This window comes from Salmo salar, chromosome 23, assembly GCF_965601325.2.
Source record: "Salmo salar chromosome 23, fSalSal1, whole genome shotgun sequence".
Taxonomy (NCBI): domain Eukaryota; kingdom Metazoa; phylum Chordata; class Actinopteri; order Salmoniformes; family Salmonidae; genus Salmo; species Salmo salar.
In genome coordinates, this window is record NC_138313.1 from 52,429,623 (window position 1) to 52,449,652 (window position 20,030).

A 20,030-nucleotide genomic window follows, 5' to 3' on the forward strand; every position below is an offset into this window, starting at 1 on the left:
TGGGTCAGGGTGTGTCTGTCAGTCTGGGTCAGGGTGTGTCTGTCAGTCTGGGTCAGGGTGTGTCTGTCAGTCTGGGTCAGGGTGTGTCTGTCAGTCTGGGTCAGGGTGTGTCTGTCAGTCTGGGTCAGGGTGTGTCTGTCAGTCTGGGTCAGGGTGTGTCTGTCAGTCTGGGTCAGGGGGTGTGTCTGTCAGTCTGGGTCAGGGGGTGTGTCTGTCAGTCTGGGTCAGGGGGTGTGTCTGTCAGTCTGGGTCAGGGGGTGTGTCTGTCAGTCTGGGTCAGGGGGTGTGTCTGTCAGTCTGGGTCAGGGGGTGTGTCCGTCAGTCTGGGTCTGGGTGTGTCTGTCAGTCTGGGTCTGGGTGTGTCTGTCAGTCTGGGTCTGGGTGTGTCTGTCAGTCTGGGTCAGGGGGTGTGTCCATCAGTCAGGGCGTGTCCATCAGTCTGGGTCAGGGCGTGTCCATCAGTCTGGGTCTGGGCGTGTCCATCAGTCTGGGTGTGTCTGTCAGTCTGGGTCAGGGGGTGTGTCCGTCAGTCTGGGTCAGAGCGTGTCCATCAGTCTGGGTCAGGGCGTGTCCATCAGTCTGGGTCAGGGGGTGTGTCCATCAGTCTGGGTCTGGGCGTGTCCATCAGTCTGGGTCAGGGCGTGTCCATCAGTCTGGGTCAGGGGGTGTGTCCATCAGTCTGGGTCAGGGGGCGTGTCCATCAGTCTGGGTCAGGGGGCGTGTCCATCAGTCTGGGTCAGGGGGCGTGTCCATCAGTCTGGGTCTGGGTGTGTCCATCAGTCTGGGTCTGGGCGTGTCCATCAGTCTGGGTCAGGGTGTGTCCATCAGTCTGGGTCAGGGCGTGTCCATCAGTCTGGGTCAGGGCGTGTCCATCAGTCTGGGTCAGGGGGCGTGTCCATCAGTCTGGGTCAGGGGGCGTGTCCATCAGTCTGGGTCAGGGGGTGTGTCCATCAGTCTGGGTCAGGGGGTGTGTCCATCAGTCTGGGTCAGGGCGTGTCCATCAGTCTGGGTCAGGGCATGTCCATCAGTCTGGGTCAGGGGGCGTGTCCATCAGTCTGGGTCAGGGGGCGTGTCCATCAGTCTGGGTCAGGGGGCGTGTCCATCAGTCTGGGTCAGGGGGTGTGTCCATCAGTCTGGGTCAGGGGGTGTGTCCATCAGTCTGGGTCAGGGCGTGTCGATCAGTCTGGGTCAGGGCGTGTCGATCAGTCTGGGTCAGGGCGCGTGTCGATCAGTCTGGGTCAGGGCGCGTGTCGATCAGTCTGGGTCAGGGCGCGTGTCCATCAGTCTGGGTCAGGGCGCGTGTCCATCAGTCTGGGTCAGGGCGTGTCCAGCAGTCTGGGTCAGGGCGTGTCCATCAGTCTGGGTCAGGGCGTGTCCAGCAGTCTGGGTCAGGGCGTGTCCAGCAGTCTGGGTCAGGGCGTGTCCAGCAGTCTGGGTCAGGGCGTGTCCTAGCTGGTTGTACAGGTGTTTTGTTCCTCCTCTCTGCAGCGTGCTCCGGTCCATCAGTCAGGGTCACGGTATGTATAAAGAGCTGAATAGAGGCTGGGAGGTAGAGGGGGGATTCAGATTCCAATCTAGGGCGGTATGGTTATAGGCGGGGTTTGGGAGGAGGAGGAGGAAGCAGTATGTGGAGAGGAGGAGGTGGAGGAGGAGGAGGAGGAGGAGGAAGCAGTATGGGGAGGGAGGAGGAGGAAGCAGTATGTGGAGAGGAGGAGGAGGAGTAAGCAGTATGGGGAGAGGAGGAGGAGGAAGCAGTATAGGGGGAGGAGGAAGCAGTATTGGGAGAGGAGGAGGAGGAGGAGGAGGCAGTATGGGGAGAGGAGGAGGAGGAAGCAGTATAGGGGGAGGAGGAAGCAGTATTGGGAGAGGAGGAGGAGGAGGAAGCAGTATGGGGAGAGGAGGAGGAGGAAGCAGTATGGGGAGAGGAGGAGGAGGAAGCAGTATGAGGAGAGGAGGAGGAGGAAGGAGTATGGGGGGAGGAGGAGGAAGCAGTATGGGGAGAGGAGGAGGAGGAAGCAGTATGGGGAGAGGAGGAGGAGGAAGGAGTATGGGGAGAGGAGGAGGAAGCAGTATGGGGAGAGGAGGAGGAGGAGGAGGAAGGAGTATGGGGAGAGGAGGAGGAGGAGGAGGAAGGAGAATGGGGAGAGGAGGAGGAGGAGGAGGAAGGAGTATGGGGAGAGGAGGAGGAGGAGGAGGAAGGAGTATGGGGAGAGGAGGAGGAGGAGGAAGGAGTATGGGGAGAGGAGGAGGAGGAGGAGGAAGCAGTATGGGGAGAGGAGGAGGAGGAGGAGGAAGGAGTATGGGGAGAAGAGGAGGAGGAGGAAGGAGTATGGGGAGAAGAGGAGGAGGAGGAAGGAGTATGGGGAGAAGAGGAGGAGGAGGAAGGAGTATGGGGAGAAGAGGAGGAGGAGGAAGGAGTATGGGGAGAAGAGGAGGAGGAGGAAGGAGTACGGGGAGAAGAGGAGGAGGAGGAAGGAGTACGGGGAGAAGAGGAGGAGGAGGAGGAAGGAGTATGGGGAGAAGAGGAGGAGGAGGAGGAAGGAGTATGGGGAGAAGAGGAGGAGGAGGAGGAAGGAGTATGGGGAGAGGAGGAGGAAGGAGTATGGGGAGAGGAGGAGGAGGAGGAAGGAGTATGGGGAGAGGAGGAGGAGGAGGAAGGAGGGGTTGTGTGGTAGTAGCCCCCTGGGACATGGGGATGAAATTGAGCGTCTAATTGAAAGAGCACAAGGTGACAATCATATGACTGCAGATGAGACAGGGGACGGGCGGCGGCTCAGCAGGGGGTTGGGGGGTACGGGGATGGGAGACGGGGAAATGACGAGAGAGTGAGGGACGGCTGTGATGGGGGGGGGGGGGGGGGGGAGCAAGGGGATATAGTGGGAGGGAGGAGTGTGTGTGAGGGGGGGTCCTGTGATGAGAAGTGTGTGTGTGAGGGGGGTCTCTCCCTCCTCTCCTTCTGCTTTGAAGACACAACAGGATGGGGGTCTCACTGTAACACCCCTCTCTGTCGCTCCAGGACAATCACATCACAACCAGATGGCAGTCAGCTCTCTCCCTGGGAGGCTATATGATGAAAGGGTGTGTGTGTGTGTGTGTGTGTGTTTGTGTTTATGTGCTGGTATGAACGTAAGGATAAAGGTATTATAAAAGGCAACATATTCTTTACAACTAAAGTTTTAAAGTATAGTAACGTGCCGATCAGGCCCCGTTAAATCCAGGCTAAATGGGGCTAAATCCGGGCTAAATGGGGCTAAATCCGGGCTAAATGGGGCTAAATCCGGGCTAAATGGGTCTAAATCCGGGCTAAATGGGTCTAAAACCAGGCTAAATGTGTCTAAATCCAGGCTAAATGGGTCACCATGATTGATCAATTTCCTCGTTACTAAGACATGTGACCAGAGTATAGAACGAGGCCAACGACGCGATTGATCAATTTCCTCGTTACTAAGACATGTGACCAGAGTATAGAACGGGGCCAACGACATGAGATTTGATGGCATTTAGAACTCTTCCACTAGTTTCATCAACATGCTCTCTCTCTCTAGTAGCTCAGACACACAGATAAATGGTCTTCCCTGTGTAGCTCAGTTGGTAGAGCATGGTGTTTGCAACACCAGGGTTGTGGGTTCGATTCCCACGGGGGGGGGCCAGTACAAAAAAAAAAAAAACTGCATGAAATGAAATGAAATGTATGCATTCACTACTGTAAGTCGCTCTGGATAAGAGCGTCTGCTAAATAATTAAAAATGTTAAACTATTCTATCAGCAGCCATGTTGATATCAGTGGAGAAGCTATACCCCATTTCAGACTGTCTGAATCCTCCAGCCTTCCCATGGGCTCCCTTGACAAGCCTCGCCGTGGATCGCCTTGTTGACCTTTACAGTGCTTTGTCGTTCCCTGAATAACGAACCGGCAACAGGGGGGGAATTTACCATCTGTAAACCAGCCTCCTAGTTCTATGCCAGGGGCCTGAGATGAGGGCCGTCCTCTCAGACACAGAGGATTTCAGAGGAGGGTCGGGCAACCAGCCCAATACCACGTCTCTCACTCCTCATATGAAGACCAGTGTCCTCTTTCGAAGTGGCGTTCGGCGGTCGACGTCACCAGTCTTCTAGCTATCACTGATCCATTCTTCATTATCCATTTGTTTTGTCTTATTTATTTTCACAACCTGGTTCCAATCCCATTCATTACCTGTTGTGTATTTAACCCTCTGTCTCCCCTCATTGTCCCGAGATTGTTTGCTGTTATTATATTTGTGTTGTTTATTTAGGTGTGCGACGGGTATGTTGATTTTTTTTTTTTAATGTATTCTATTTTTTGGAGTTTGTTTGAAAGTTTGTTTATTAAACAAACTCCGCTTATATGAAGTTTATTTCTCCTGCGTCTGACTTCCTTGCCACACACACACACACACACACACACACACACACACACACACACACACACACACACACACACACACACACACACACACACACACACACACACACACACACGACATTGACAACCAGTCTAGTGATTTTTTTGAGGAGTGGTTTGTGAAGGGTATAGATGCTTTACTCACTTTGTTTTGAACGTCGTCCTCAAAGTCAGGGAGAGGAGCTCTGATGATACAGGAAGGAAAAAAACATTAGGCGATCATGAAAAATACAATACTCAGCTAGAAATTAATATTTGGTGACCGTTGTATCGTTACATATCAATATTAAAGACCGTTTTTGACAGATTGTTACAGGAGTATCACATTTTTTTGTCGTTTAGCAGACGCTCTTATCCAGAGCAACTTACAGTAGTGAATGCATACATTTCATACATTTCTTTGTATTTTTAATTTTGTGTTTTTTTTGGGGGGGTACTGGCCCCCCGTGGGAATCGAACCCACAATCCTGGCGTTGCAAACACCATGCTCTACCAACTGAGCCACAGGGAAGACTACACCTTTTGTGTGGAGGATGTTTCTGATATGATAGGTTGATATGTCTGGTTTATATGTCTGGGTTGATATGTCTGGTTGATATGTCTGGTTGATATGTCTGGTTGATATGCCGGGTCGATATGCCGGGTCGATATGTCTGGTCGATACGTCTGGACGATACGCCTGGTTGATACGCCGGGTTGATACGCCGGGTTGATACGCCGGGTTGATACGCCGGGTTGATACGCCGGGTCGATACGTCTGGGTCGATACGTCTGGGTCGATACGTCGGGTCGATACGTCGGGTCGATACGCCTGGTCGATACGTCTGGTCGATACGTCTGGTCGATACGTCTGGGTTGATACGTCTGGTTGATACGTCTGGTTGATACGTCGGGTTGATACGTCGGGTCGATACGTCGGGTCGATATGCCGGGTCGATACGTCTGGACGATACGTCTGGACGATACGCCTGGTTGATACGCCTGGTTGATACGTCGGGTTGATACGTCGGGTTGATACGTCGGGTTGACACGCCTGGTTGATACGTCGGGTTGATACGCCGGATTGATATGTCTGGGTTGATATGTCTGGGTTGATATGTCGGGTCGATATGTCTGGTCGATATGTCTGGGTTGATATGTCGGGTTGATATGCCTGGTTGATATGTCTGGTTGATATGTCTGGATGATATGCCGGGTTGATATGTCGGGATGATATGCCTGGTTGATATGTCTGGTTGATATGTCTGGATGATATGTCGGGTCGATATATCTGGGATGATATGTCTGGGTTGATATGCCTGGATGATATGTCGGGTTGATATGTCTGGATGATATGTCTGGGTTGATATGTCTGGTCGATATGTCTGGGTGATATGTCTGGATGATGTCTGCGTCGATATATCTGGGATGATATGTCTGGGTCGATATGTCTGGGTCGATATGTCTGGATGATATGTCTGGTTAATATGCCTGTTGCTCTCTGGATCCTCTGTTTTCCCAGCCGGAGCTGTAGTGGTGTTGTCTTGGAGGATCCGAGCCAGGGCATCGTATGACGGTAGACTGGGACCATCCTTTTTAGGGGAAAGAAAGAAAAATCACGTTGGTTTGAATTTGGACCATGTGCAGCCTTCAGAAAGAATCCCAATACTCTTTTCCATTCATTCAGGTGAGGAGAGAGAGTTATGCGTCAGCGCCTGGCTGGGTACTTAAAAATTCTGATAACTGAGCAGTGTAAAATACAAACATTTAGGAAAAGTCGGGGAAGGAGCAGGTGTAACGGCTGTCGGGAGAGAGAGTAGACCAAGGCGCAGCGGAGTTAGTGTTCATCATGATTTTAATTTAACAGAGAACACTACACAAAACAAAACGAGAAAACTGACAGCCAAACAGTCCTGTCAGGTGCAAAACACTCAACAGAAACAATTACCCACAAAACCCAAAGGAAAAACATGCTCCTTATGTGTGACTCCCAATCAGCAACAACGAACTTCAGCTGTGCCTGATTGGGAGCCACACACGGCCCAAAACAAAGAAATACAAAAACATAGAAAAAGGAACATAGAACGCCCACCCAATGTAACACCCTGGCCTAACCAAAATAAAGAACAAAAAACCCCTCTCTATGGCCAGGGCGTTACAGCAGGACAACTTTTTATTTATTTTATTTACTAAATCAAAAGTCAGTGGCCGTTGGTCTAATGTGGTTCTAGTGTTAAATATTGTTCTCACACAATTACACACAATACCCCATTAATGACAAGGTGAAAACAACATGTTTTTATAAATGTTTGCAAATTTATTGAAAATGAAATACAGAAATATCAAATTTTACGTTAAGTATTCACACCACTGAGTTAAATACACGTTAGAATCACCTTTTAACAGCGATTAGAGCTGTGAGTCTTTCTGGGTAAGTGTCTAAGAGTGATTAGAGCTGTGAGTCTTTCTGGGTACGTCTCTAAGAGTGATTAGAGCTGTGAGTCTTTCTGGGTACGTCTCTAAGAGTGATTAGAGCTGTGAGTCTTTCTGGGTACGTCTCTAAGAGTGATTAGAGCTGTGAGTCTTTCTGGGTAAGTGTCTAAGAGTGATTAGAGCTGTGAGTCTTTCTGGGTACGTCTCTAAGAGTGATTAGAGCTGTGAGTCTTTCTGGGTACGTCTCTAAGAGTGATTAGAGCTGTGAGTCTTTCTGGGTACGTCTCTAAGAGTGATTAGAGCTGTGAGTCTTTCTGGGTAAGTCTCTAAGAGTGATTAGAGCTGTGAGTCTTTCTGGGTACGTCTCTAAGAGTGATTAGAGCTGTGAGTCTTTCTGGGTAAGTGTCTAAGAGTGATTAGAGCTGTGAGTCTTTCTGGGTAAGTCTCTAAGAGTGATTAGAGCTGTGAGTCTTTCTGGGTAAGTGTCTAAGAGTGATTAGAGCTGTGAGTCTTTCTGGGTACGTCTCTAAGAGTGATTAGAGCTGTGAGTCTTTCTGGGTAAGTCTCTAAGAGTGATTAGAGCTGTGAGTCTTTCTGGGTAAGTCTCTAAGAGCGATTACAGCTGTGAGTCTTTCTGGGTAAGTGTCTAAGAGTGATTAGAGCTGTGAGTCTTTCTGGGTACGTCTCTAAGAGTGATTAGAGCTGTGAGTCTTTCTGGGTAAGTGTCTAAGAGTGATTACAGCTGTGAGTCTTTCTGGGTACGTCTCTAAGAGTGATTAGAGCTGTGAGTCTTTCTGGGTACGTCTCTAACAGTGATTACAGCTGTGAGTCTTTCTGGGTAAGTCTTCAAGAGCTTTGCACACCTGGATTGTACAAAATTTGCCCATTATTCTTTAAAAAATTCTTCAAGCTCTGTCAAATTGGTTGTTCATCGTCGCTAGACAGCCATTTTCAAGTCTTGCCATAGAATTTCAAGTCGATTTAACTCAAAACTGTAACTAGGCCACTCAGGAACATTCACTGTCTTCTTGGTAAGCAACTCCAGTGTATATTTGGCCTTGTGTTTTAGGTTGTTGTCCTGCTGAAAGGTGAGTTTATCTCCCAGTGTCTGTTGGAAAGCAGACTGAACCAGGTTTTCCTCTAGCATTTTGCCTGTACTTAGCTCTATCCCGTTTCTTTTTATCCTAAAAAAAACTCCCTAGTCCTTGCAGATGACAAGCATACCCATAACATGATGCAGCCACCACCATGCTTGAAAATATGAAGAGTGGTTCTCAGTTATGTGTTGGATTTGCCCCAAACATAATGCTAATGTATTCAGGATATAAAGGTAATCTCTTTGACACATGTTTTGCAGCTTTAATTTAGTGCGTTACTGCAAACAGGATTCATGTTTTGGAATATTTTTGTTTCTGTACAGGCTTCCTTCTTTTCACTCTGTCATTTAGGTTAGTATTATGGAGTAACTACAATGTTGTTGATCCATCCTCAGTTCTCTCCTATCACAGCCGTTAAACTCTGTAACTGTTTAATAATCACCATTGGCCTCATGGTGAAATCCCTGAGAGGTTTCCTTCCTCTCCGGCAACTTGTTGAGCACATTTTTACTCCTGAACTTATTTAGGTTTTCTAGAAACAAAAGAGGGTTGACTCAAGACATTTCAGCTTTTCGTTTTTCGAATGAATTTGTCGAAATTTTGAAAAACATAATTCCACTTTAACATTATGGAGTTGTGGTGTGTAGATCAGTGACAAAGAAAATCTAAATTTAATCCGTTTTGAAAATTCAGGCTTTAACAACAACAACAAAATGCAGGAAACAAATTGCTCTGAAGGCACTATATCTATCTAAAAAAAACTCTTTCACACGCTTGGAATAATAGAATAGAAAATAATAAATATTAATCCCAAAAGGAAATCGGTTTGTCAAATCAACGTCTCCACAATGTTTTCAAAAGAATGCCAAAAATACCAATTCCCATCAGGCACTACTCTGAATATGTTTAAAAGATAGCCAACGGTACGTCGGTAAGCCTAAACAAGCAGCACTATGTACAGCCACACAGTTCTGTTCAAAAAGATGTCCGTTTGGTATATAATTAGGAGTGACAAAACGAGCCCATTATCACAGAATCTCGTCAACTCTACTGACAATCCTCTCAGTACAGTACTCACAGGGCTGGAGCGCGGCCTGTAATACCTCTTCATCTTCTCAGTGTGTATTCCGTTGCATCAATCCAAGCCACTCTGGTGAGCTAACCAGTTCTTGTTCAACAACTCTACAGTATGTAATACAATGCGCCTCTAATTCACTGTGTACGTACAAGTGCGACTGGTTACCAGGGTTATGTAATAAACCACACAGTAGAGATATGAGACGAGTTTTACCATGAAATTACCTAGCTACTGCCTAATCCCTCATAAACAAATACTACCCTAGTGTTGACCGAAAGCTGCCTGTAAAACCTTCACAGCAGACGAAGAGACCTCCTACCTTGTTCTTCACTGGAGCAGGGAAACAGCACACATCTCAATCATTATCGCCACAACTTGCACCTCACTGGTAGAACCTAGCACCTCACTGGTAGAACCTAGCACCTCACTGGTAGAACCTCACTGGTAGAACCTAGCACCTCACTGGTAGAACCTAGCACCTCACTGGTAGAACCTCACTGGTAGAACCTAGCACCTCACTGGTAGAACCTCACTGGTAGAACCTAGCACCTCACTGATAGAACCTCACTGGTAGAACCTAGCACCTCACTGGTAGAACCTCACTGGTAGAACCTAGCACCTCACTGGTAGAACCTCACTGGTAGAACCTAGCACCTCACTGGTAGAACCTCCTAGCACCTCACTGGTAGAACCTCCTAGCACCTCACTGGTAGAACCTAGCACGTCACTGGTAGAACCTAGTACGTCACTGGTAGAACCTAGTACGTCACTGGTAGAACCTAGCACCTCACTGGTAGAACCTAGCACCTCACTGGTAGAACCTAGCACCTCACTGGTAGAACCACCTAGCACCTCACTGGTAGAACCACCTAGCACCTCACTGGTAGAACCTAGCACCTCACTGGTAGAACCTAGCACCTCACTGGTAGAACCACCTAGCACCTCACTGGTAGAACCTAGCACCTCACTGGTAGAACCACCTAGCACCTCACTGGTAGAACCTAGCACCTCACTGGTAGAACCTAGCACATCACTGGTAGAACCTAGCACCTCACTGATAGAACCTAGCACCTCACTGGTAGAACCTCCTAGCACCTCACTGGTAGAACCTAGCACCTCACTGGTAGAACCTCCTAGCACCTCACTGGTAGAACCTCCTAGCACCTCACTGGTACAACCTCCTAGCACCTCACTGGTAGAACCTCACTGGTAGAACCTAGCACGTCACTGGTAGAACCTAGCACCTCACTGGTAGAACCTAGTACACTGATAGAGTTAGAGAAAGCTCTTGGCTCTATCTACCAGGGAGATCAACCCATTATCCTGTTACCACAACACAAGCCTCCCATAGCAACTCTTCAGGCCAGCGAAGACAGTTCCTAGAGCCTAACTGCCAGTCAAATCAAATCAAATGTATCGGTCACATACACATGGTTAGCAGGTGTTAATACTAGTGTAGCAAAATGCTTGTGCTTCTAGTTCCGACCGTGCAGTAATATCTAACAAGTACTCTAACAATTTCACAACAACTACCTTATACACAAGTGTAAAAGAATGAATAAGAATATGTACATAATAATATATGGATGAGCGATGGCCGAACGGCATAGGCAAGATGCATTAGATGGTATAGAGTACAGTATATACATATATGAGATGAGTAATGTAGGGTATGAAAACATTATATAAAGTGGCATTGTTTAAAGTGACTAGTAATACATTTATTACATAAATTTTTCCATTATTAAAGTGGCTGGAGTTGAGTCAGTATGTTGGCAGCAGCCACTCAATGTTAGTGATGGCTGTTTACCAGTCTGATGGCCTGGAGATAGAAGCTGTTTAACAGTCTGATGGCCTTGAGATAGAAGCTGTTTAACAGTCTGATGGCCTGGAGATAGAAGCTGTTTACCAGTCTGATGGTCTGGAGATAGAAGCTGTTTACCAGTCTGATGGCCTGGAGATAGAAGCTGTTTACCAGTCTGATGGCCTGGAGATAGAAGCTGTTTACCAGTCTGATGGTCTGGAGATAGAAGCTGTTTAACAGTCTGATGGCCTTGAGATAGAAGCTGTTTACCAGTCTGATGGCCTGGAGATAGAAGCTGTTTACCAGTCTGATGGTCTGGAGATAGAAGCTGTTTAACAGTCTGATGGCCTTGAGATAGAAGCTGTTTATCAGTCTGGTGGCCTGGAGATAGAAGCTGTTTAACAGTCTGATGGCCTGGAGATAGAAGCTGTTTATCAGTCTGATGGCCTGGAGATAGAAGCTGTTTACCAGTCTGATGGTCTGGAGATAGAAGCTGTTTAACAGTCTGATGGCCTTGAGATAGAAGCTGTTTACCAGTCTGATGGCCTGGAGATAGAAGCTGTTTACCAGTCTGATGGTCTGGAGATAGAAGCTGTTTACCAGTCTGATGGCCTGGAGATAGAAGCTGTTTAACAGTCTGATGGCCTGGAGATAGAAGCTGTTTAACAGTCTGATGGCCTGGAGATAGAAGCTGTTTAACAGTCTGATGGTCTGGAGATAGAAGCTGTTTATCAGTCTGATGGCCTTGAGATAGAAGCTGTTTATCAGTCTGATGGCCTTGAGATAGAAGCTGTTTACCAGTCTCTCGGTCCCCAGCTTTGATGCACCTGTACTGACCTCGCCTTCTGGATGGTAGCGGGGTGAACAGGCAGTGGCTCGGGTGGTTGTTGTCCTTGATGATCTTTTTGGCCTTCCTGTGACATCGGGTGCTGTAGGTGTCCTGGAGGGCAGGTAGTTTGCCCCCGGTGATGCTGAACAGTTAATCAAGTGGCTACCTGGATTATTTACAAATCAAATCAAATTTTTATGGTTGCATACACATATTTAGCAGATTATATTGTGGGTGTAGTCTGCTCCAAAAGTGCAGTAATATCTAACAATTCACAACAACACAGAAAAATCTAAAACTAAATGTTAAGCTCGTCGTAAACATTGGACAAAGGTGCAGCGTGGTAGCCAAACATTTTACTTTTATTAAAAATGAACACCGACAAAACCACAAAATACAAAACGAACGTAAAGTTCTGCAGGAATTATACAAAAACAAGATCCCATAAACTAAAGGTGGAAAAAAAGGGCTGCATAAGTATGATCCCCAATCAGAGACAACGATAGACAGCTGCCTCTGATTGGGAACCATACCCGGCCAACAAAGAAATAGAAAACATAGATTGCCCACCTTAGTCACACCCTGACCTAACCAAACAGAGAATAAAAGGGATCTCTAAGGTCAGGGCGGGACACTAAAGGAATATTAGGACGAGCGATGTCAGTCTGTAGTATAAATAATAATAAATAAAATGTATACATACAAAACCATTCAAAAGTTTTACTCATTCAATGTTTTTTCTTTTATTTTTACTATTTTTTACATTGTAGAATAATAGTGAAGACATCAAAACTATGAAATAACACATATGGAATCGTGTAGTAACCAAAAAAGTGTTAAACAAATCAAAATAGATTTTCAATTTTTCAAAGTAGCCACCCTTTGCCTTGATGACAGCTTTGCACACTCTTGGCATTCTCTGAACCAGCTTCATGAGGAATGCTTTTCCAACAGTCTTGAAGGAGTTCCCACATATGCTGAGCACTTGTTGGCTGCTTTTCCTTCACTCTGCGGTCCAACTCCTCCCAAACCATCTCAATTGGGTTGAGGTTGGGTGATTGTGGAGGCCAGGTCATCTGATGCAGCACTCCATCACTCTCCTTCTTGGTCCAAATAGCCCTTACACAGCCTGGAGGTGTGTTGGGTCATTGTCCTGTTGAAAAACAAATGAGAGTCCCACTAAGTCCAAACCAGATGGGATGGCGTATCGCTGCAGAATGCTGTGGTAGCCATGCTGGTAAAGTGTGCCTTGATTTCTAAATAAATCACAGTGTCGCCAGCAAAGCACCCCCACACCATCACACCTCCTCCTCCATGCTTCACGGTGGGAACCACACATGCAGAAATGATCCATTCACCTTCTCTGCATTTCACACAGACACGTCGGTTGGAACCAAAAATCTCAAATTTGGACTCATCAGACCAAAGGACAGATTTCCACCGGTCTAATGTCCACTGCTCGTGTTTCTTGGCCCAAGCAAATCTCTTCTTCTTATTGGTGTCCTTTAGCAGTGGTTTCTTTGCAGCAACTCGACCATGAAGGCCTGATTCACGCAGTCTCATCTGAACGGTTGATGTTGAGATGTGTCTGTTACTTGAACTCTGAAGCATTTATTTGGGCTGCAATTTCTGAGGCTGGTAACTCTAATGAACATATCCTCTGCAGCAGAGGTATCTCTGGGTCTTCCATTCCTGTGGCAGTCCTCATGAGAGCAAGTTTCATCATAGTGCTTGATGGTTTTGTGACTGCTCTTGAAGAAGCTTGAAATTTCCCGTATTGACTGACCTTCATGTCTTAAAGTAATGATGGACTGTCGTTTCTCTTTGCTTATTTGAGCTGTTCTTGCCATAATATGGACTTTTACCAAATAGGGCTATCTTCTGTATACCACGCCTACCTTGTCACAATGCAACTGATTGGCTCAAACGCATTAAGAAGGAAAGAAATTCCACAAATTAACTTTTAACAAGGCACACCTGTTAATTGAAATGCATTCCAGGTGACTACCTCATGAAGCTGGTTGAGAGAATGCCAAGAGTGTGCAAAGTTGTCATCAAGGCAAAAGGGTGACTACTTTGATGAATCTCCAAATATAAAATATATTTTGATATCAGGTATGAAGGTAAGGCCCAGATGCAGACAACATCATATTATTATTGGTTTAATAATCCAACAGGGGCAGGAAATAGACAGGTCAAGGCAGGCAGGGGTCAGTAACCCAGGGCAACGGTGCTGGACGGCCAGCAGGCTGTCAAGGTCAGGCAGAGTGGTCAGGCGCGCGAGCTCAGTCAGGACAGGCGAGGGTCAAAACTAGGGGGGTGAGAAAAAGAAAGCAAAGGGGGGTGAGACAAAACGCTGGTTGACTTGACAAACTGGCAACAGACAAACAGAGAACACAGGTATAAATACACAGGGGATAATGGAGCAGATGGGCGACACCTGGAGGGGGGGTGGAGACAATCGCAAAGACTGGTGAAACAGATAGGGGTGTGACATTTTGATTTGTTTAACACTTTTTTTGGTTGCTACATTTTATTTCGTAGTTTTGAAGTCTTCACTTATTATTCTACAATGTAGAAAATAGTAAAAATAAAAGAAATTTAGTTGGGCCTTCCCTGTAGCTCAGTTGGTAGAGCATGGTGTTCCCTGTAGCTCAGTTGGTAGAGCATGGTGTTCCCTGTCGCTCAGTTGGTAGAGCACGGTGTTCCCTGTAGCTCAGTTGGTAGAGCGCGGTGTTCCCTGTAGCTCAGTTGGTAGAGCACGGTGTTCCCTGTCGCTCAGTTGGTAGAGCACGGTGTTCCCTGTAGCTCAGTTGGTAGAGCGCGGTGTTCCCTGTAGCTCAGTTGGTAGAGCACGGTGTTCCCTGTAGCTCAGTTGGTAGAGCACGGTGTTCCCTGTAGCTCAGTTGGTAGAGCGTGGTGTTCCCTGTAGCTCAGTTGGTAGAGCGTGGTGTTCCCTGTAGCTCAGTTGGTAGAGCGTGGTGTTCCCTGTGGCTCAGTTGGTAGAGCGTGGTGTTCCCTGTAGCTCAGTTGGTAGAGCGTGGTGTTCCCTGTCGCTCAGTTGGTAGAGCGTGGTGTTCCCTGTCGCTCAGTTGGTAGAGCGCGGTGTTCCCTGTCGCTCAGTTGGTAGAGCGCGGTGTTCCCTGTCGCTCAGTTGGTAGAGCACGGTGTTCCCTGTAGCTCAGTTGGTAGAGCACGGTGTTCCCTGTAGCTCAGTTGGTAGAGCACGGTGTTCCCTGTAGCTCAGTTGGTAGAGCACGGTGTCCCCTGTAGCTCAGTTGGTAGAGCGCGGTGTTCCCTGTAGCTCAGTTGGTAGAGCGCGGTGTTCCCTGTGGCTCAGTTGGTAGAGCGCGGTGTTCCCTGTAGCTCAGTTGGTAGAGCGCGGTGTTCCCTGTAGCTCAGTTGGTAGAGCACGGTGTTCCCTGTAGCTCAGTTGGTAGAGCACGGTGTTCCCTGTAGCTCAGTTGGTAGAGCACGGTGTTCCCTGTAGCTCAGTTGGTAGAGCACGGTGTTCCCTGTAGCTCAGTTGGTAGAGCACGGTGTTTGCAACGCCAGGGTTGTGCGTTCGATTCCCACGGGGGGCCAGCACAGAAAAAAAAAAAAAATGTATGAAATGTATGCATTCACTACTGTAAGTTGCTCTGGATAAGAGCGTCTGCTAAATGACTAAAATGTAAATGTGAAAAACCCTGGAATGAGAAGGTGTGTCCAAACTTTTGACTGGAACTGTATATATTACCTCAACTACCTCGTACCACTGCACATTGACTCATTAGAACTTAGTCAGGGACAGACATAGCCAATCAGCTCATTACTGCTCTGGACAGCGAGCCAATCAGCTCATTACTGCTCTGGACAGACAGCCAATCAGCTCATTACTGCTCTGGGCAGACTGCCAATCAGCTCATTACTGCCCTGGGCAGACAGCCAATCAGCTCATTACTGCTCTGGGCAGACTGCCAATCAGCTCATTACTGCCCTGGGCAGACAGCCAATCAGCTCATTACTGCTCTGGACAGACAGCCAATCAGCTCATTACTGCTCTGGGCAGACTGCCAATCAGCTCATTACTGCCCTGGGCAGACAGCCAATCAGCTCATTACTGCTCTGGACAGACAGCCAATCAGCCCATTACTGCTCTGGACAGACAGCCAATCCGCTCATTACTGCTCTGGACAGACAGCCAATCAGCTCATTACTGCTCTGGACAGACAGCCAATCAGCCCATTACTGCTCTGGACAGACAGCCAATCCGCTCATTACTGCTCTGGACAGACAGCCAATCAGCCCATTACTGCTCTGGACAGACAGCCAATCAGCCCATTACTACTCTGGGCAGACAGCCAATCAGCTCATTACGGTTCAGGGACAGGAAGCCAACCAGCGAGGCCAAAGAACTTCAACGGAATGAGACGCTCAGTTAATGGAAAATGACAAAGATATTCCGGAGGGAAGGGGAGAGAGAGAGAGAGAGAGACTGAAAGAGACAGTAATGATTTGAAACCCTCTCTGTCCTTTCTTGACCCCCTGCAGTCAAACAAAATCTCCTCAAACCCACAGTTCAATTCCTCTGAAATGACTTGTGCATATTAAACTAAGCTTCTGAATGATTGGAAATGGGAATAACGTTCCTTGTTTGATTGCAGTACATTGTAGCTGGGGACCAGCAAGCTCTGACTTCCTGCATTATCTTGCTGAGCTAGTTCGGTCCTCTGGCTGTCATGGCAACACAGCAGGGCGTCATGCCACTACAGAGAGCCCTCTGCCCACCTCAACACTTGACCATCGAGTGGTACTCTCTCTACATGCCACTGAGTTTACTGGCAGCGGCTCCATTTAAGATGAAAATAGGCCTTTCATATGGGATGAGAAAGAGAGAAACACTACCAACCAAAAACAGCTAGAGATTGTTCTATTTTTCCCCACTTTGATAACACAGCTGCTTGTTACAGGACTGCACGTTTTAATGTCGTCTTGTCTTAATATCATTTTTATATTTTCCCCCAAACATTTAGCCTGTAAAGAAATCTCCCCTGTGAGGCTTTACATTTAAAAAAAAAAGAGAGTCAGTAGAGTATTAGTAATTAAATAAATAGTTTCTTAAACCTACTACTTTCATTTAAACTGAATAATTCACTGATCCTCAGAGCTATGTGCTCTGCTGAGAGACGGGGGGGGGGGGGGGGTGAGACAAAGATGCACACAGAGAAAGAGAGAGGGGGAGAGATGGAGAGGGAGGGAGAGGGAGAAAGGGAGGGAGAGAGATGGGCAGGGAGAGAGAGAGAGTCGGAAGGAGAGAGATGGGGAGAGCTGGAGAGGGAGGGAGAGCTGGAGGGAGGGAGGGAGAGGGAGGGAGGGGGAGGGAGTGAGAGAGAGAGAGTCGGAAGGAGAGAGATAGGTAGGGAGAGAGACGGAGAGGGAGAGAGAGAGAGAGAGAGAGGGAGAGACGGAGAGGGAGGGAGAGATGAAGAGGGAGAGACAGATAGGTAGGGAGAGACAGAGACAGAAAGAGAGAGAGAGAGTTGGAGGGAGAGACAGAGAGGGAGTGGGGAAGGAGAGACAGAGAGGGAGCGAGAGAAGGAGGGAGAGACAGATAGGTAGGGAGAGACAGAGAGAGAGAGAGTTGGAGGGAGAGACAGAGGGAGGGGAGAGGGAGAGGGAGAAATCTCCTCTCTCTCTTTTCCAACAAGGACAAAAACAACCTTCCGTACTACACAAACACAGCTAACAGATCAACCTAATGCCACATTAGAATGCACGGGGATGTCCTACATCTGTGTAAAAAAAAAAAATATATCACAACTGAATGAATTATATAATAATCATATGTCTGTCCCAGTGTGTGTCTGGAATGAGAATGATCTGCTCCTGATAATCCCCCCAGAGTTAGTCTGTTTAGTCGGAGAATAAAATGTCAAGGTAGGCATAGGCTTCCCATGTTGCAGCTCCTCATAGACCCCGGGTCATGTTCATTAAGGCACACGGTAACAGAAGGTGATCAACAGAAAACGAGAATGTATGTCTCTCTCTCTCTCTCTCTTACCGGACAAGTTTCAGGTAGCCTCTACCTGTTTCAAGTCAACAGATAAGGCTGTTACGGTGAATGTATTACCGCCACGCCAGTGGTCACGAGTCATGACCTCAGTCAAATTCCACATGACCGTTTAGTCACGGTAACTAAGCTTAGTAGCCTACCAAACGCGCTAACTGCCTGGTACTCAGCACTCTATTGTCCCTATAATCACTCTGACATCAATGCAAAATGTAATTAGAAAATCTAATCGAACACTTCATGAGAGCCCATGAGCTCACGTTGGGCAACATTTCTATAGGCTATGCGGGACAAAACAGAGTGATGGCCTCTAATAAAAAGAGGAGGATCCCATCAGCTTTCTATAGGCTAGGCATACTATATTTATTTCTCAACTTTCCTATTATTAAGCACATTGCTTATATTTACAACGGGAGTATAGCCTACCTGGCTGGCATGAAAATGAACCACGGGGAAAAGCGTCTTCTAATTCGCTATTTGAGTACATAGATGACATGTATATTTTCCCGCTGCCTCTGTTTCAAGACAGGTGTATGGTACATTCTAAATCTTTTTTTATGACCTTTTTCAAATCATAGTCGCACACCTCATGTAGCCTAGCCCATAGTCCTATATGTTTAATAAGGTTAGTAGCCCATAGTCCTATATGTTTAATAAGGTTAGTAGCCCATAGTCCTATATGTTTAATAAGGTTAGTAGTCCATAGTCCTATATGTTTTAATAAGGTTAGTAGCCCATAGTCCTATATGTTTAATAAGGTTAGTATCACACCTCATGTAGCCTAGCCCATAGTCCTATATGTTTAATAAGGTTAGTAGCCCATAGTCCTATATGTTTTAATAAGGTTAGTAGCCCATAGTCCTATATGTTTAATAAGGTTAGTAGCCCATAGTCCTATATGTTTAATAAGGTTAGTAGCCCATAGTCCTATATGTTTAATAAGGTTAGTATCACACCTCATGTAGCCCAGCCCATAGTCCTATATGTTTAATAAGGTTAGTATCACACCTCATGTAGCCTAGCCCATAGTCCTATATGTTTAATAAGGTTAGTAGTCCATAGTCCTATATGTTTAATAAGGTTAGTAGCCTATAGTCCTATATGTTTAATAAGGTTAGTAGCCCATAGTCCTATATGTTTAATAAGGTTAGTAGCCCATAGTCCTATATGTTTAATAAGGTTAGTATCACACCTCATGTAGCCCAGCCCATAGTCCTATATGTTTAATAAGGTTAGTAGTCCATAGTCCTATATGTTTAATAAGGTTAGTATCACACCTCATGTAGCCTAGCCCATAGTCCTATATGTTTTAATAAGGTTAGTATCACACCTCATGTAGCCCAACCCATAGTCCTATATGTTTAATAAGGTTAGTATCACACATCATGTAGCCTAGCCCATAGTCCTATATGTTTAATAAGGTTAGTATCACACCTCATGTAGCCCAACCCATAGTCCTATATGTTTTAATAAGGTTAGTAGCCCATAGTCCTATATGTTTTAATAAGGTTAGTAGCCCATAGTCCTATATGTTTAATAAGGTTAGTAGTCCATAGTCCTATATGTTTAATAAGGTTAGTAGCCCATAGTCCTATATGTTTTAATAAGGTTAGTAGCCCATAGTCCTATATGTTTAATAAGGTTAGTATCACACCTCATGTAGCCTAGTCCATAGTCCTATATGTTTAATAAGGTTAGTATCACACCTCATGTAGCCTAGCCCATAGTCCTATATGTTTTAATAAGGTTAGTATCACACCTCATGTAGCCTAGCCCATAGTCCTATATGTTTTAATAAGGTTAGTAGCCCATAGTCCTATATGTTTTAATAAGGTTAGTAGCCCATAGTCCTATATGTTTAATAAGGTTAGTATCACACCTCATGTAGCCTAGCCCATAGTCCTATATGTTTAATAAGGTTAGTAGCCCATAGTCCTATATGTTTAATAAGGTTAGTATCACACCTCATGTAGCCCAGCCCATAGTCCTATATGTTTTAATAAGGTTAGTAGCCCATAGTCCTATATGTTTAATAAGGTTAGTAGTCCATAGTCCTATATGTTTAATAAGGTTAGTAGCCCATAGTCCTATATGTTTTAATAAGGTTAGTAGCCCATAGTCCTATATGTTTTAATAAGGTTAGTAGCCCATAGTCCTATATGTTTTAATAAGGTTAGTAGCCCATAGTCCTATATGTTTTAATAAGGTTAGTAGCCCATAGTCCTATATGTTTAATAAGGTTAGTAGTCCATAGTCCTATATGTTTTAATAAGGTTAGTAGCCCATAGTCCTATATGTTTAATAAGGTTAGTAGCCCATAGTCCTATATGTTTAA

The 20,030-nt window shown here is 46.3% G+C and overlaps 1 protein-coding gene across 1 annotated transcript in view; it reads right to left on the bottom strand.

Annotated features, from left to right (window-relative positions):
- ccdc33 (coiled-coil domain containing 33) overlaps nt 1–4,608 on the bottom strand; it is a 34,347-nt gene extending 29,739 nt beyond the window's left edge. The window contains exon 1 of the mRNA XM_082968266.1: nt 4,569–4,608. The gene's annotated coding sequence lies outside the window, so the exon portion shown is untranslated. The remainder of the gene's footprint in view (nt 1–4,568) is intronic.
- Between the last annotated feature and the right edge of the window lie 15,422 nt (nt 4,609–20,030).